This window comes from Triticum aestivum, chromosome 5A (assembly GCF_018294505.1).
Source record: "Triticum aestivum cultivar Chinese Spring chromosome 5A, IWGSC CS RefSeq v2.1, whole genome shotgun sequence".
In the NCBI taxonomy this organism is placed as follows: Eukaryota; Viridiplantae; Streptophyta; class Magnoliopsida; order Poales; family Poaceae; genus Triticum; species Triticum aestivum.
The window spans coordinates 190,727,910-190,746,072 of record NC_057806.1 but is presented as its reverse complement, the minus strand read 5'-3'; positions in this window follow the sequence as shown (position 1 = coordinate 190,746,072).

Sequence of the window (18,163 nt, the reverse complement as noted above, 5' to 3'; positions counted from 1 at the left end):
TCATCGGTCCATGCATCTGGTTTGGAAGTAATCTGTGAGTCACGGGGACTCAACAATCTCGCACCCTCGCGATCAAGACTATTTAAGCTTATAGGTAAAGCAAGGTAATATGTGGAGCTGCAGCAAGCGACTAGCATATATGGTGGCTAACCTGTTCGCAAAAGAGAGCGAGAAGAGAAGGCAAAGCACGAACGAAGAACTATAGAACAACCTACGGAAAACATTACTCCAACACCATGTTCACTTCCCGGACTCCGCCAAGAAGAGACCATCACGGCAACACACACAGTTGATTCATTTTAATTAAGTTAAGGTTCATGTTATCTACAACCGGACATTAACAAATTCCCATCTGCCCATAACTGTGGGCACGACTTTCGAAAGTTCAAATCCCTGCAGGGAGTCCCAACTTAGCCCATCACAAGCTCTCACGGTCAACGAAGAATAAACCTTCTCCCGAGACATTCCGATCAGACTCGGCATCCCGGTTCTACAAGACAACTTCGACAATGGTAAAACAAGTCCAGCAACAACGCCCGAATGTGTCGACAAATCCCGATAGGAGCTGCACATATCTCGTTCTCAGGGCACACTCAGATGAGACTAGCTACGAGTAAAACTAAACCTCAAGTTTCCCCAAGGTGGCCCCGCAGGCAGCTCAGTCGGACCAACACTCAGAGGAGCACTGGCCCAGGGGGGTTTAAATAAAGATTACCCTTGTCAAGGGGTTCCCATTATCACCCAACCGCGTAAGGAACGCAAAATCCGGGAACATAACACCGATATGACGGAAACTACGGCGGCAAGAGTGGAACAAATCACTAGGCAAAAGGCCGAGCCTTCCACCCTTTACCAAGTATATAGATTCATTACGATAACAAGATAATATGGTGATATCCCAACAATAAACAAAGTTCCAACAAGGAACGATCTCCAAATCTTCAGCTGCAACTAGCAATGCTATAAAAGGGGCTGAGCAAAGCGGTAACAAAGCCAATCAACGGTTTGCGAGGACATGGTGGGTTAGAGGCTTGACAAGGCAATTTTGGGAGGCATGATAAGCAAGTGGTAGGTATCGTAGCATAGGCATAGCAAAAGAGCGAGCATCTGGCAAGCAAAGATAGAAGTGATTTCGAGGGTATGATCATCTTCCCTACAAAGTTGTCAGAGTTGACTTGATCCTCATAAGCAAACTCAACGGGCTCCTCGTTAGCGAACTCGTCTCCCGGCTCTACCCAAACAAGAAAAACAAGCAAAAGGAACACAATCAACCACATGCAATGCTCCAACAACAAGATGCAAACATGGTATGCTATGCGGGATGCAATATGTGATGCATATGCAAGATTCGACAAGGAATGATTGAACCTGGCTTCAACTTGGAAATCCAAGAGTGCCACTGGAAAGGTGAGGTGATTTCGGTTGAAATCAATATAAAGATCACCGGAATCGGATGCACGGTTTGGAAATGGCAAGCAAAACAAATATGACACCGGTCTGTGATAAACAACAAGTAGCCATCTAAATGCATCAAGATAATTATGCTACAGCACTCAAACATGGCAACAAAATATATGGCTGGGATCCTCTCATGATGCTTGACAAAAGATGAGCACTGAGATACGGCCAATTCATCCATTAACAGGTTCAAACAAGCATGGCAAAAATGCAAATGATACACAGGTTTCAGACTTAGTGAAATTAACACAAGTCTGGAATTTAACATCAGGTAGCACACTTTGGAGCATGAAAACTATAAGATACAGGAACTTAACCTGAAAAAGAAAGGCATCTCATGAAGCTACTCAAAGCACTTAACAAAAGTACCTTAGTGACCTTGAGCCAAAAGGGACCAGAAAATACAATTGCAAGCATGTGAACATGGCAAAAACATAATCAGATTACAGACTTTGTGAAAAACTGGAGCATGCAAATCTGTTAACGTGTAGGCATGTTTATGAGCTCGATGCACTCACCATAGAGCAAAGCATGACAAAATAAGCATACACCTATCAATAATACATATCATAGAAGCTACACATGGCAAGAACGACAACATAGCATGCACGGATCACTAGCAACATCCTCGGCAAAATCGCTAACAAGATAACAATCTGTCAGGATTCACAAAATAGCAAAAGTAGAGCTCGATTGACTCACGCTAGGGTGCTCCATAATTGCAAACAAAGACATGGATGGATAGAGCACCACAATGTTAACAAATCATACTTAATGATCATCCTCAAAAGAGGCACGGATTACTAGGAAACAACATGAACATATGGCATATTGACAAAAATCAGATCAAGGACTTGGAGAAATTCTAAGTCCCTGAAATCAGCATTAACGAATGCACTACTTTGCAAGCTTGTGCTAGTCACCACACACATCACAAGAATACATGGTAAGCACCTCTGCAAAGATGGCATGGCAGATAACAAAAATCATGTAGAACTCAGGAGCATATCATGTGCACACTAATCATGGCAAAAATGACAAATAGCTATTTGATGCAGCAGATCTGACAATTATCTCAAATAGCCCTCTTCCAACAGCATTTCGGGCTTCAAGATGAGCTCAAATGAAAATGATGCAATGAGATGAAATTATGTACTCTCTCAGGCAAACATTTTGATATGCTACACGCCCAAAACGGAGCTACGGATGCGGAGTTACGACGTGATGAAGTTGCAAGAAAAATTAGGGTTTCGGGGCAAAAGTCAACCCAAGGGGGTTTAGATCTGAGATCCGGCCCGATCCACTATAGTGCTGCACGGACGCCGAGGTTCGCCGGGGTTCGTCGGGGTTCATCGTCGGACTTGGCGAGGCACGCCGGCCGGAGGAGGGTGGACGACGGCGGGGCGGCGCGCCGGAGAGGAAGACGGCGGCGGGGTCGGCGGTCATCGCCGGCGAGGTGCGGGCGCCGGCGGAGAGGCCGCGCCGGATCTCGGCGGCCAGGAATGGCGGGCAGCGGCGCTGGTCGTCGCTGGCGCCGGACGAGAGGAAGACGGGCGGCGGGGACTCAGATCCGGCTCGGCCCGGATGGACGGCGGGAGGGCCGGCATCGGGCTCTCGGGCCCGCGGCGGCGAAGCGGTGATGTGGGCGTGGCTCGCCACGTGGCGGCGCGCTATTGGCGCGGGGCGGTGGCGGCTTTGTCCGGCGCGGCCCGGACGTTGTCCGGTGCGCGGAGAGGAAGGGGAGCTAGGGTTAGGGTGGTTTGATCCGGGATTTTCGGGGAGAGTGCCTTTTTATACATAGGAGGAGCTAGGAGAGTCCAAATGAGGTGCGGTTTTCGGCCACGCGATCGTGATCGAATGCTCTAGATGATGGAGAGGGTTTTGGTGGGTTTTGGGCCAAATTGTAAGGGTGTTGGGCTGCAACACACACGAGGCCTTCTCGGTCCCTCGGTTAACCGTTGGAGTATCAAACGAAGTCCAAATGGCACGAAACTTGACAGGCGGTCTACCGGTAGTAAACCAAGGCCGCTTGGCAAGTCTCGGTCCAATCCGGAAATTTTTAACCCCCACACACGAAAATAGGTAGAAAGGACCACCGGAGGAGATAGGAGCGCCGGAATGCAAAACGGACAACGGGGAAAATGCTCGGATGCATGAGACGAACATGTATGCAAATGCAATGCACATGATGACATGATAAGAGATGCATGACAACGACAACAACACACAGAGACAAAAACCCAAACCAGAGGGAATAAAATAACTTAGTGCCATAAATGACAAGAGTTGGGATACATATAAGGTAAATTACATCCGGGGTGTTACAGCGATGGGACAAGAGGGCTAGAATTTAGGGTTTGACTAAATTGGACTAGGGTTGTTTATATAGGGTAGGTGGCTTGGGTTAGGGGGTATTCGGTCCATCCGATCGTAATCAGGCGGTCGAGAATAAATTGGTTAGGGGGTCCAATAAAAAAACGGAGTTGTTTTGTAGATGTTAGGGGATGATCCGGACCCGTTGGTAATGACAGAGCGGGGCGGGTTCGGGACAGCTTTCGGACGCGCGCGCGAGGAGGGCCGCAGTGTGAGGAGAGAGGTTAGGTTAGACCTGGCAGTAGGTAGTGGGTCGTGCAGACGACCTTGGGCTGAGAGAAGAGAAGAGAGAGACCCGGCGACTGTTTCCGGAGACCAAAAACGTCCGACGTTTGACCCGCTATAATGCCGCTATAGTTTAACGGTTGGGCTGTCAAACAATCTCCGAATGCGATGAAACTTGGCAGGCGACCTACTAACAACAAAATAACACCGCATGCCAACTTTCATCTCATTCCTAGAACATTTTCCGGCCACTTATAAAATAATATTTCGGACATGCCGCGGGCGCGTGCAAGTGTGTCTGGGCTCAGAACGGACATCGGACGGAACTGGGGGAACCCAGGCGGATGCAAGTTTTGAAAACATGATGATGCAATGCACAAGATGACATGACAAGATGCAACACGCAAGCTAAATACATGGCAATGACAGGGAATAACTGGGAGACACCTGGCACAACGGTCTCGGGGCGTCACATTGTATTTCCTTGTTGCAATCCGTGCTAAATTCTCCTCATGCTTATAGTCAAAATAAAGCTTTTAGTAAACATATTGTTGATGCTTTGATGCAATCTTATGAAGAGAAACTTGAGTTGGAAGTTTCTGTCCCTAGAAAACTTTATGATGAGTGGGAACCTACAATAAAAATAAAAATTAAATATCATGAGTGCTATGCTTTGTGTGATTTGGGTGCTAGTGTTTCCACGATTCCAAAAGCTTTGTGTGATTTGCTAGGTTTCCGTGATTTTGATGATTGTCCTTTAAACTTGCACCTTGCGGATTCCACTATTAAGAAACCTATGGGAAGAATTAATGATGTCTTATTGTTGAACTATGTGCCCGTAGATTTCATTGTTGTTGGTAGACCTTTCCTTAGAACGATTGGTGCAATTATTGATATGAAGGAAGGGAATATTATATTCCAATTTCCGTTAAGGAAAGGCATCAAACATTTCCCTAGAATGAAAATTAAATTACCATATGAATCTATTATGAGAGCCACTTATGGATTATCTACCAAAGATGGCAATACCTAGATCTATCTTCGTTGTTATGCCTAGCTAGGGGCGTTAAACGATAGGGCTTGTTGGGAGGCAACCCAATTTTATTTTTATTCCTTGATTTTTGCTCCTGTTTAGTAATAAATAATTTATCTATCCTCTGTTTTGGTTGTGTTTTTTTGTGTATAATTAGTGTTTGTGCCAAGTACAACCATTGGGAAGACTTGGGGAAAGTCTTTTTGATCTTGCTGTAAAAAACAGAAACGTTAGCGCTCATGAGAATCGCTGCCATTTTTATTTGGAAGGTGAAATTTAGCTAATTCTTTTTGCAGATGATTAATAGATAAATTCCTCACGTCCACAAATTTATTTTTGAATTTTTGGGGTTCCAGAACTTGCGTTAGCTACAGATTACTACAGATTGTTCTTTTTTTGACAGATTCTGTTTTTCTTGTGTTGTTTGCTTATTTTGATGAATCTTTGGCTAGTAAAAGAGTTTATAAACCATAGAGAAGTTGGAATACAGTAGGTTTAACACCAATATAAATAAATAATGATTTCATTACATTACCTTGAAGTGTTCTTTTGTTTTCTTTCGCTAACGGAGCTCACGAGATTTTCTATTTTGAGTTTTGTGTTGTGAAGTTTTCAAGTTTTGGGTAAAGATTTGATGAATTATGGAACAAAGAGTGGAAACATCCTAATCTTGGGGATGCCCATGGCACCCCAAGGTAAAATTCAAGGACACCAAAAATCCTAAGCTTGGGGATGCCCTGGAAGGCATCCCCTCTTTGATCTTCGTCTGTCGGTAACTTTACTTGGAGCTATATTTTTATTCACCATATGATATGTGTTTTGCTTGGAGCATCTTGTATGATTTGAGTCTTTCATTTTTAGTTCACCACAATCATCCTTTCTGTACACACCTTTTGAGAGAGACTCACATGAATTAAAATTTATTAGAATACTCTATGTACTTCACTTATATCTTTTGAGCTATATAGTTTTTGCTCTAGTGCTTCACTTATATCTTTTAGAGCACGGTGGTGGATTTGTTTTATAGAAACTATTGTTCTCTCATGCTTCACTTATATTATTTTGAGAGTCCTTTAGAACAACATGGCAATAATAAAAACTTTCATATAAGTGCATTGAATACTATGAGAAGTTTGATACTTGATAATTGTTTTGAGATATGGAGATGGTGATATTAGAGTCATGCTAGTTGAGTAATTGTGAATTGGAGAAATACTTGTGTTGAAGTTTGTGATTACCGTAGCATGCATGTATGGTGAACCGTTATGTGATGAATTCGGAGCATGATGTATTTATTGATTGTCTTCCTTATGAGTGGCGGTCGGGGACGAGCGATGGTCTTTTCCTACCAATCTATCCCCCTAGGAGCACGCGCGTAATACTTTGTTTCGATAACTAATAGACTTTTGCAATAAGTATGTGAGTTCTTTATGAATAATGTTGAGTCCATGGATTATACGCACTCTCACCCTTCCACCATTGCTAGCCTCTCTAGTATCGCGCAACTTTCGCCGATAGCATAAACCCACCATATACCTTCCTCAAGACAGCCACCATACCTACCTATTATGGCATTTCCATAGCCATTCCAAGATATATTGCCATGCAACTTTCCATCGTTCCGTTATTATGACACACTTCATCATTTTCCTATTGCTTGCATGATCATGTAGTTGACATCGTATTTGTGGCAAAGCCACCGTTCATAATTCTTCATACATGTCACTCATGCATCATTGCACATCCCGGTACACCGCCGGAGGCATTCACATAGAGTCATATTTTTTTTCTAAGTATTGAGTTGTAATTATTGATTTGTAAGTAAATAAAGTGTGATGATCATCATTATTAGAGCATTGTCCCAAGTGAGGAAAGGATGATGGAGACTATGATTCCCCCACAAGTCGGGATGAGACTCCGAATGAAAAAAATGAAAAAAAGAGAAAGACCATAAAAAAGGGGGAAGGCCAAAAAATTTAAAAAAATGAGAGAAAAAGAGAGAAGGGACAATGTCGCTATCCTTTTTCCACACTTGTGCTTCAAAGTAGCACCATGTTCTTCATGTAGAGAGTCTCCTATGATATCACTTTCATATACGAGTGGGAATTTTTCATTATAGAACTTGGCTTGTATATTCCAATGATGGGCCTCCTCATAATGCCCTAGGTCTTCGTGAGCAAGCAAGTTGGATGCACACCCACTTAGTTACTTTTGTTGAGCTTTCATATACTTATAGCTCTAGTGCATCCGTTGCATGGCAATCCCTACTCACTCACATTGATATCTATTGATGGGCATCTCCATAGCCCGTTGACACGCCTAGTTGATGTGAGACTATCTTCTCCTTTTTTGTCTTCTCCACAACCACCATTCTATTCCACCATAGTGCTATATCCATGGCTCACACTCATATATTGCATGCAGATTGAAAAGGTTTGAGAACATCAAAAGTATGAAACAATTGCTTGGCTTGTCATCGGGGTTGTGCATGATTTAAATATTTTGTGTGGTGAAGATAGAGCATAGCCAGACTATATGATTTTGTAGGGATAACTTTCTTTGGCCATGTTATTTTGGGAAGACATGATTGCTTAGTTAGTATGCTGGAAGTATTATTATTTTTATGTCAATATTAAACTTTTATCTTGAATCTTATGGATCTGAACATTTATGCCACAATAAAGAAAAATTACATTAAGAAATATGTTAGAAAGCATTCCACATAAAAAATTCTTCTTTTTATCATTTAACTACTCGAGGACGAGCAGGAATTAAGCTTGGGGATGATTGATACGTCTCCAACGTATCTATAATTTTTGATTGCTCCATGCTATTATATTATCTATTTTGGATGTTAATGGGCTTTATTTTACACTTTTATATCATTTTTGGGACTAACCTACTAACTGGAGGCTCAGCCCAAATTGGTGTTTTTTGGCCTATTTTAGGGTTTCGAAGAAAAGTAATATCAAACGGAGTCCAAACGGAATGCAACCTTCGGGAACGTGATTTTCTCAACAAACATGATCCAGGAGACTTGGAGTGGCCGTCAAGAAACAATGGAGGAAGGCACGAGGCAGGGGGGCGCACCTACCCCCCTGGGCGCGCCCTCCACCCTTGTGGGCCCTCCGTTGCTCCACCGACGTACTTCTTCCTCCTATATATATCCACGCACCCCAAACATCTAGGAGCACCACGAAAACCTAATTCCACCACTGCAACCTTCTATACTCGGGAGATCCCATCTCGGGGCCTTTTCCAGAGCTCCGCCAAAGGGGGCATTGATCACGGAGGGCCTCTACATCAACTCCATGGCCTCTCCGGTGATGTCTGAGTAGTTTACTTCAGACCTACGGGTCCATAGTTATTAGCTAGATGGCTTCTTCTCTCTCTTTGGATCTCAATACAAAGTTCTCCTCGATTCTCTTGGAGATCTATTTGATGTAATCTTCTTTTGTGGTGTGTTTGTCGAGATCCGATGAATTCTGGATTTATGATACAGATTATCTATGAACAATATTTGATTCTCCTCTAAATTCTTTTATGTATGATTGGTTTATCTTTGCAAGTCTCTTTGAATTATCAGTTTGGTTTGGCCTACTAGATTGATCTTCATTGCAATGAGAGAAGTGCTTCGCTTTGGGTTCAATCTTGCGGTGTTTGATCCCAGTGACCGAAAGGGAACCGATACATATTGTATTTTTGCCATCGAGGATAAAAGGATGGGATTTATATCATATTGCATGAGTTTATCCCTCTACATCATGTCTTCTTCCTTAAAGCATTACTCTGTTCTTATGAACTTAATACTCTAGATGCATGCTAGATAGCGGTCGATGTGTGGACTAATAGTAGTAGATGCAGAATCATTTCGGTCTACTTGTCTCGGACGTGATGCCTATATACATGATCATACCTAGATATTCTCATAACTATGCTCAATTCTATCAATTGGTCGACAGAAATTCATTTACCCACCGTAATACTTATGCTCTTGAGAGAAGCCACTAGTGAAACCTATGGCCCCCGGGTCTATCTTCTATCATATTAATCTTCCAATACTTAGTCATTTCTTTTGCCTTTTATTTTACTTTGCATCTTTATTTCTCTTTATCATAAAAATATCAAAAATATTATCTTATCATATCTATCAGATCTCACTCTCGTAAGTGACTGAGAAGGGCTTGACAACCCCTTTATCACGTTGGTTGCGATGTTCTTATTTGTTTGTGTAGGTGTGTGGGACTTGAGCGTGATCTCCTACTGGATTGATACCTTGGTTCTCAAAAACTGAGGGAAATACTTACGCTACTTTGCTGCATCACCCTTTCCTCTTCAAGGGAAAACCAACACAGTGCTCAAGAGGTAGCAAAATACTCCTCTGATTTTCAGCCGGCTTGAATATGTAGATCTCGCAAATTTATGATTTCCAAAATCGCCGGGGTTATAAAAACTGATAATTTCGGGTCATGATTGTTGTCAATGCCGGTTCATGCTTGTTGCCAACTCCGGTTCATGATTATTGATTACGTCGGGTCATGATTGTTGCAGAGACTGGGTCATAATGATTGGTGACGCTGGGTCAATCTGGTTTGCTCAAAACTAAGATTTGAAAATATTTGTCCCTTATATCCGTGTTACCTGTAGCCCCCAAGTCTTGAGCAGAGCAAAGTGACGACTTAAGACTTACTTCAATATAAATAACCACTTTGAAGAAAATCGTGTTGTTCATCTCAGTCACTAGTAAAAACTGAATATTGCATATATGTAGCCCCCAAGTGTCGGGTTGTCATGCTTGCAGTAGCCTGGGACTTATAATTGCCTTATACTCATGAAAACTTCAACCAGTGTAGCCCCCAAGGGCCATGTCATTATGCAATAATGAGCAGGGACTTTATAAATATGATCATGTAGATTTGAACAGCAACGAGTAGCCCCCAAGGGCCGGCTCAGTAAGATAATATTGAGATGGGACTTTATATATACTTCTTGGAAAAGAACATCATATGAGTAACCCCCATCATGGGGCTTGAACCCACGTCCACAAGGTTAAGAACTTTGTGCTTTACCAACTGAGTAGTGGACCCTTCAATATAATGGATTAAGACTTGTGTACCTTGAATTGTTGACAGGAGCAATTGGTAGCCCCCAAGGGCCAGCTCATTATGATGTGATGAGTCGGGTCTTTAATAAGGCTAGTAAAAATGACTTTGCATTAGCCCCCAAGTGACATGGTGCATGCTGGCAGTGACATGGGACTTATATATTTGATGTAATCTCAACTTGAATAATGTAGCCCCCAAGTGCCGGGTCGTAAGCCTGTAGTGACTCGGGACTATTCCTTTCATTGTAGAATAAATCATATCCATTGTTAAAATAATAGCCATTGCGCTAAAGCGACTTTGAAAACCTCAATCACAATACTGGTTATTGATAACCATAATAAAAATCTAGCCATGTTGGCTATTTGAAGATTTGAATAATATAATCCAATGATTTATGAGCGCATGATTCCAATGGCGCAATCCAAATATATACTGGTGACTTATAGTCCCAAGCCAGGCCGGGTTAAAACACCTGATAATTTATCATCATACTGGCGACTTATAGTCCAAAGCCAGGCTGGGTTAATAAACACGGGATAATTTATCATCATACTTGCGACTTATAGTTGCAAGCACAAGTGCTCCCTAGGTGGTTTTGATAATTGATGACAACATATCTTTTGTTGGACTAATGTTTCTATCTAGTATGTTTTAGATAAGTTCAACAATGGAGTGGCATGGACTAAAGGTTGTGGGAACTCCTTCAAGATGCTAAGGACAAAGGATTGGCTAAAGCTTCAAGCTCAAGACTCTTCATTTTATATTTTAGTGATCCAAGATCACATTGAGTCTTTAGGAAAAGCCAATACTATCAAGGAGGGATTAGGTGTTGCTTAATGGGCCTCTTGCTTCATGTGCTTAGTGATATGCTCCAAAACCCTCAACTACTTTCCCATATCCACATATGACCTAAACCCTAAGCCAAACTCGGTCCTACCGATTCTTTCTATCCGGCGCCACCGAGTTTCACTTGTCATAAGCCACTGCCAAACCCTAGCAATTTGGTTCTACCGATAGGGATCTCGGTCTCACCGAGATGGGATTGCAAAATCTCTGTTTCCCTTTCGTAACTTCTCGGTCTCACCGAAAGAGCGGATCGGTCCCACCGAGATTGCAATGTAAATTCAGTGTTTCCTTTTTGTAACTTTTCGGCCTCACCGAAAGAGCAAATCGATCCCACCGAGTTTACCTGACCAACTCCCTGGTTAGCTAATTACCAAAATCGGTCTCACCGAGTTTGTGTAATCGGTCTCACCGAGATTATGTTGTGCCCAAACCCTAACCATATCGGTCCTACCGAGTTGCATGTCAGTCCCACCGAAAATCTCTAACGGTCACTAGGTTTACCTTTTCGGTCCGACCGAGTTTGTCGATTCGGTCCCACCGAGATTGAAAAACTGTGTGTAACGGTTGGATTTTGTGTGGATGTCAGGACCCCGACTCGATGTCACATCGATCTAGCTGGTAACACCTCATATCACTTTGCGGCCTCACGCACGGTATCCCCACGGGTGTTGTCTTACCTTTTCCCGGGACCGTTTGCGCCTTTTGGCTCACGTATATGATAGCGTCGCTAGCATCCATATGATAAAGAGCCCGGGCTGACATGACTAGTCGTAAACCCAAAGTGGCACAGACTTACAGGGACAGGCATCCATGACCCAGCTTCGAACGTGTCGGTCATCAGCAAGTGGGTCCGGGCTGTAGCACTGGGCTAGCAGGACTCCGGTAAACCGGGCTGTAGCGGGCTAACAGGACTCCGGTACTCAAAGCATGACATTTCCCCGGAGGGACAGACACAGGAACGAAGAAGGACACATGCCGGCCAGCCTAAGTGTTCCAGAGCAGTAGCAAGCTACCATGGCTCAGCGGTAACACTAGGAGACATTTCCCGGTAAGAGAGGCTACTAAAGATAAACAACTAGATAGTCAGATCCCACACATACCAAGCATTTCAATCATACACACAATATGCTCGATATGTGCAAATACAACGAAGCATCACAACATGACTCTATGACACAAGTACTTTATTTAAGGCTCAGGGAGCCATACATAACATACACAAAGGTACGGGTCTCACGACCCCACATACAAGTCATACAGTCATACAAACCAGCAGCGGAAGTAACTTGTCTGAGTACAGACAACTAGTAAATTAAAAGAGGCTTGGAAAGCCTAGCTATACTATGTGGTCCTTCACAAGCTCAGGGTCACCACCTGGGTCTTTAGCCTACTCGTTGATGTCAACGTCTACATAGAACCCATCAGAAGGGGTTGCAGCGTCTTCTGTAAAAATGTAGATTATAGCAACATGAGTACAAAGGTACTCAGCAAGACTTACATCAGATCCTACATACATGCATAGTATCAAGAAGGGTTGGTGGAGTTATTGCAGCAAGCCAGCTTTGATTCTTGGCTAGGCTAACCTACGATACTCCAACTTGAAATGGTTTTGCGCACACGAGTCCACTACTCACCACTTCAATACACTACCGAGGATCCACCTCCGTCTTCCTATAGAAGAGCCATCCTCGGCACTCACACTTATCTTGAGGGTTTTAGTAGTTTCCATTTACTTGTCTATGAACTGTATAGGCAACCAAGTAGTCCTTTACCGCGGACGCGGCTATTCGAATAGATCATGTTAACCCTGCAGGGGTGTACTTCTTCATACATGCTCTCACCACTTACCGTCGCTTACACGGCATGTACTCGGCAACCTTCAAGCGGAAGCCCAACGTGGGTGTCGGCCACGACCTACCTAATCACCTAAGCCTCCAGTCCAGGTTTATCGCCTATTCAGGTTCCATCCGCAGGGAATCCGGCCGAAGTTTCCCATACGGCCCCGAACGATGTGAACAGGGTTCCCGAGATACCTAACGGGTACTCGGTACACCGTGCCACGTACCTACCGCATCACAGCCCACCCCTACGGTCAGCGCTGTCCACGGCCTCCAGTAGGCTACAAACACCAGAAACTACTTGCAACTCCTGGACGGAGAACTAGGGTGAATAAGAAGCCGAGAGGGTCCATTGGTTTCGGGCCCAATGCATGGTAGTAGCTGATTCTTAAATCACACATACAGATCTCAGTGCTTAAGGTCGGCTTCAATGAAACAACCCACCATGTACTCCTACATGGCCTCTCATCGATACCTTTACCAAATCGTGTTCACCACACCACTCTCATTACCGACATAATCATTTCACTCTAGCCCATCACCCAGATGGACCAGACCTCACACGACTCTAAGCATAGCAGGCATAGCAAGGTAGGAACAACACATACATAGGGCTCAATCAACTCCTACACATGCTAGTGGGTTTCATCTAGTTACTGTGGCAATGACAGGTCATGCAGAGGAAATGGGTTCAACTACCGTAGCACACAGCAGTTTGAATCGCGTTGTCTTAATGCAGTAAAAGAGAGCAGGAGCGAGAACATGGGATTGTATCGATATGATCAAATGGTTGGTTGCTTGCCTGATGGTTCGATGCACTGATATGGTTCTTCGTTAGGGTAATCACGGTACTCCTCGGGGGCAGAACCTGTCGCAAAGGACACCGATACACAACCATCACCAAACAATGTGCAACAATATGATGCATGCATGAAACATAGCAATATGAGTGCGTTGGGCTAATGCAACTAAAATTAGAGGGGTTTGAACAAATTTGAATCAAGGATTCAAATTTCAAATTCAAATATGGCCTTTTAAAGTGCTTTTCCTTGTTCTGCTTAAAACATCAATTTAACTTGTTTGCTCATGCATGAAAATAGTACAGATGGATAGATTGGATTTTTCTGATCATTTTTCATATATAATTTGTCCAATTTGGAGTTACAGAATAAAAGTTATGAATTTTTGAAGTTTAAATAATATTCTGGAATTTCCTGATTTAAATTAAATCCAGAAATTAATTACTGCGTCAGCCTGACGTCAGTGTGACGTGAGCAGGTCAACGGAACAGGTCTGGGTCAAACCTGACAGTGGGTCCCGCATGTCAGGGTGATTATTTTAATTAAGATTTGATTAAAACTAATCCTGTATAATTAGCAGGGCTGGGCCCCACCTGTCATTGACTCAGGGGAGTCAACCAGGGCCCACCCGTGGTCAAAGTCAAAGCCGGCGACACCGGCGTTTAGCCGCCGGCGAGCCAGACGCGGCGGCGGGAGTGGTTTTGGCCATTTCGGCCACCAAAGAGGCCGCGGAGACCACCGGAGTGGAGATGAGGACAAACCGCAGCTCTTGGCGGAGTCCGTTGGGGTCGGGGTGGCCGGAGTTGGCGCCGGCGACGACTTTGGCGGCCACCGGGGTTCGGTCGAGGATGAACTTGGCGCTAGGGGGGTCGGTGAGGCTCGTGGAGTGGCTAGCTAGGTGCTGTGGGACTCGGTGAGTAAGATGGACACCATCTTGTGGCCGGAGTGTGGCCGGAAGCACGTCGGCGACGAGGTCCGCGACGGCGCGTGCGGGTGAGCTTGGTGCGCTCGCTGTGGTGCTCGAGAGAGAGAAAGAGAGGAAGGGGAAGTTAGCCCAGCTCACTGCGGTCTTGATGGAAAGGACGGCGTGGTCGGGGACGAGCTGCTGCGGCGGCGGTGGTGAAGGGGATCTCCGGCGATGGCGGTTCGGGCGAGGTTGGTGCGGCGGCTTCGAGGCACGCGAGCGCTCGGGGCTCGGATAGCTCGAAGGAGTAGAGGACGGCGGAGCTTCTGGACAGGGTGGCGCGGCGTGGAGACGACGGGGAGCACGGCTACGGCGGTGGTGCGGCGACGGTGGCGTCGGCCATGGCGTGGGAGCGCGAGGGAGAGGAACTAGGGGCGAATGGAGGTGTCCAGGAGGGTCGGGGCGCGACGTGAAGCTCGTCCAGGCCATCAGGGCGGCGAGAGGGGGAGGCCGGGCGGCGTGCAGCTGCGTGGCGAGCTGCGGTGCCGCCGCCGAGCACCTTGGCTGCCTGCCTGGCAAGCCAAGCAGCTCGCTGGAGCGGTGGCCGGGCTGGGCCGGCCAGGTGGGCTGGCTGGTGGGCCTGCGGTGGCGCCAGGTAAGTTTTCCCCTTTTTTTCTGTTTTCTGATTTATTTAATATATATCTGCAACTTTGTTGAACTTAATAAAATACCTAGGCAACTTCAAAAATCACCAAACTATTCCTGGCCCATAGTTGGATTATTTCCAACATGAAACATTTTAGTTTGGAGATATTTGAGCATTTAAATATTTTATATTATTTTAAATGCCCAAATTCAAATATTTATGATTTAATTCAAAAACCCTAGGATGGCCTAGGAAAATGTGCACCACTTTTGGCAGAGGTTCTGAACCAAGACAAAAATGATGGGCATTTTAGAAGGGCATTTCAGGTTCATTGAAAAATTATTTTAGTAACCCTAGTTGGTTTCAGAGGGGACTGGGGGTTCTGTCATCCCCATTTCAAGTTTCTGATGAAAGAGTAAACATGATGCAACACTCTAATGCATGACTAGCTAGGGTGTGACAACTCACCCCCACTCAAAAGAATCTCGTCCCGAGAGGTTCCTCCAGGAAGAAGGCGGGATATTCAAGTCGAAGACGATCCTCCCTTTCCCAAGTTGCTTCATCCTCAGAATGGTGCGACCATTGCACTTTGAGAAACTTGATATTATGACGTCGGGTGGTACGTTCGGCCTGATCGAGGATACGAACGGGGTACTCTCGATATGTAAGATTATCTTGGAGATCAAGCGTTTCGTGGTCCACTTCACGGATAGGATCCGAGAAGCAACGCCTGAGTTGAGAAACGTGGAAGACATCGTGGACCCTAGAGAGGTGCGGAGGTAGTTCCAATTGGTAGGCAACTTCTCCTCGTTTGGCGAGAATGCAAAAAGGTCCAATGTAACGAGGAGCCAATTTGCCTTTGATACCGAAACGATGGGTTCCCTTCAGAGGGGTGACCCGAAGATAAGCCTTCTCGTCAACCTCGAAAGTCATAGCCTTATGCTTTCGGTCATATTGACTCTTTTGACGAGATTGGGCTGTTTTCAACTTTTCACGAATGATGCGAACTTGTTCTTCTGCTTCCTGAATCATATCCGGGCCAAAGAATTGTCTTTCCCCGGTCTCTGACCAGTTAAGGGGTGTTCGACATCGTCGTCCATAGAGAACTTCAAAAGGGGCTTTACCCAAGCTAGATTGATAGCTGTTGTTGTAGGCGAATTCGGCAAATGGAAGGCACTTCTCCCAGTCCATTCCGAATGAGATAACAGAGGCTCGAAGCATGTCTTCTAGAATCTGATTGACGCGTTCCACTTGACCACTCGACTGAGGGTGGAAAGCGGTGCTAAAGGAGAGACGAGTCCCCATAGCATTTTGGAAACTTTCCCAAAATCGAGAGGTGAAAAGACTTCCTCGATCCAAGTTAATTTCCAAAGGAACACCATGGAGGGACACTATTCGGGAGATGTACAAATCTGCCAGCTGACTAGTGGTTATACTCTCACGAACAGGTAAGAAATGGGCTACTTTGGAAAGACGATCGACCACGACGAAAATAGCATTATTCCCTCTCTTGGTCCTGGGAAAACTGGTAATGAAATCCATACCAATTTTATCCCATTTCCATTCAGGAATAGCTAAGGGTTGAAGGGTGCCAGCAGGCCGTTGGTGCTCTGCTTTTACACGACGACAGACGTCGCAATTTGCAATATACTGAGCAATTTCTCTCTTCATCCTAGTCCACCAGAACCTCTGGCGTAGGTCCTGATACATCTTAGTACTACCGGGATGAATGGTGAGAGGAGAATCATGAGCTTCCTTAAGGATTAATCGCCTTAGGTTGCGCATTTTGGGAACCACTAGTCGATTCCCGAAGTATACGACTCCTTGATCATTAATGGAGAAACAATCCGCAGTTCCTTTCTGAATGTTCCTCTTGATGCGGGAGATTCCCGGATCTACCTTCTGTGCTTTGATAATTTGATCCGTAAGGGTAGGTTTTGCCACCAAGGTGGAAAGAAAACCTTGAGGTACAATGTGAAGGTTAAGCTTCCGAAATTCCTCATGGAGAAGCGGTTGACTTTGTTGTAACATCAGGTTGTTACAATAAGATTTACGACTTAGCGCATCAGCCATGACGTTGGCTTTCCCTGGGGTGTAGGTTATTCCTAAGTCGAAGTCTGTGATCAATTCAACCCAACGTCTCTGCCTGAGATTCAAATCCGGTTGGGTGAAAATGTACTTCAGACTTTGGTGATCAGTGAATATTTCGCAACGATTACCGAGGAGGTAATGTCGCCAGGTCTTAAGTGCATAGACTACGGCTGCAAGCTCTAGATCATGAGTAGGATAATTCTCCTCATGTGGGTGCAATTGCCGTGAAGCGTAAGCAATTATGTGTCGATCTTGCATAAGAATGCAACCTAGTCCTTGTCGCGAGGCGTCGCAGTAGATAACAAAGTCCTTGGAGAAGTCTGGCGGTACCAGCACGGGAGCAGAGGTCAGGCGTCTTTTCAGTTCCTGAAAGCTGTGCTCACATTGTGGAGTCCATTCGAACTTTTTATCTTTCTTGAGGAGTTCGGTTAGAGGTTTAGCAACTTTGGAGAAGTTCTCGACAAAGCGACGACAATAGCTCGCTAAGCCCAGAAAACTCCGAACTTGCTTGACCGATTCAGGTGGAGTCCAATTAAGGACGGCTTGAACTCGCTCAAGGTTAACAGCAATACCTTTACCAGATATTACATGACCCAGATAGGTCACTTCTGACAACCAGAATTCACATTTCGAAAATTTGGCATAAAGGCGATGCTCTCGAAGTTTCTTCAACACTAGCCTTAAATGTTCGGCATGTTCTTCCTCGTTCTTGGAGTAGATGAGTATATCATCGAGATAAACTACGACGAATTTATCCAAATACTCCATGAAGATTGAGTTCATTAACCGAGAAAAGGTGGCTGGAGCGTTGGTTAAACCGAAGGACATGACGGTGTACTCGTAT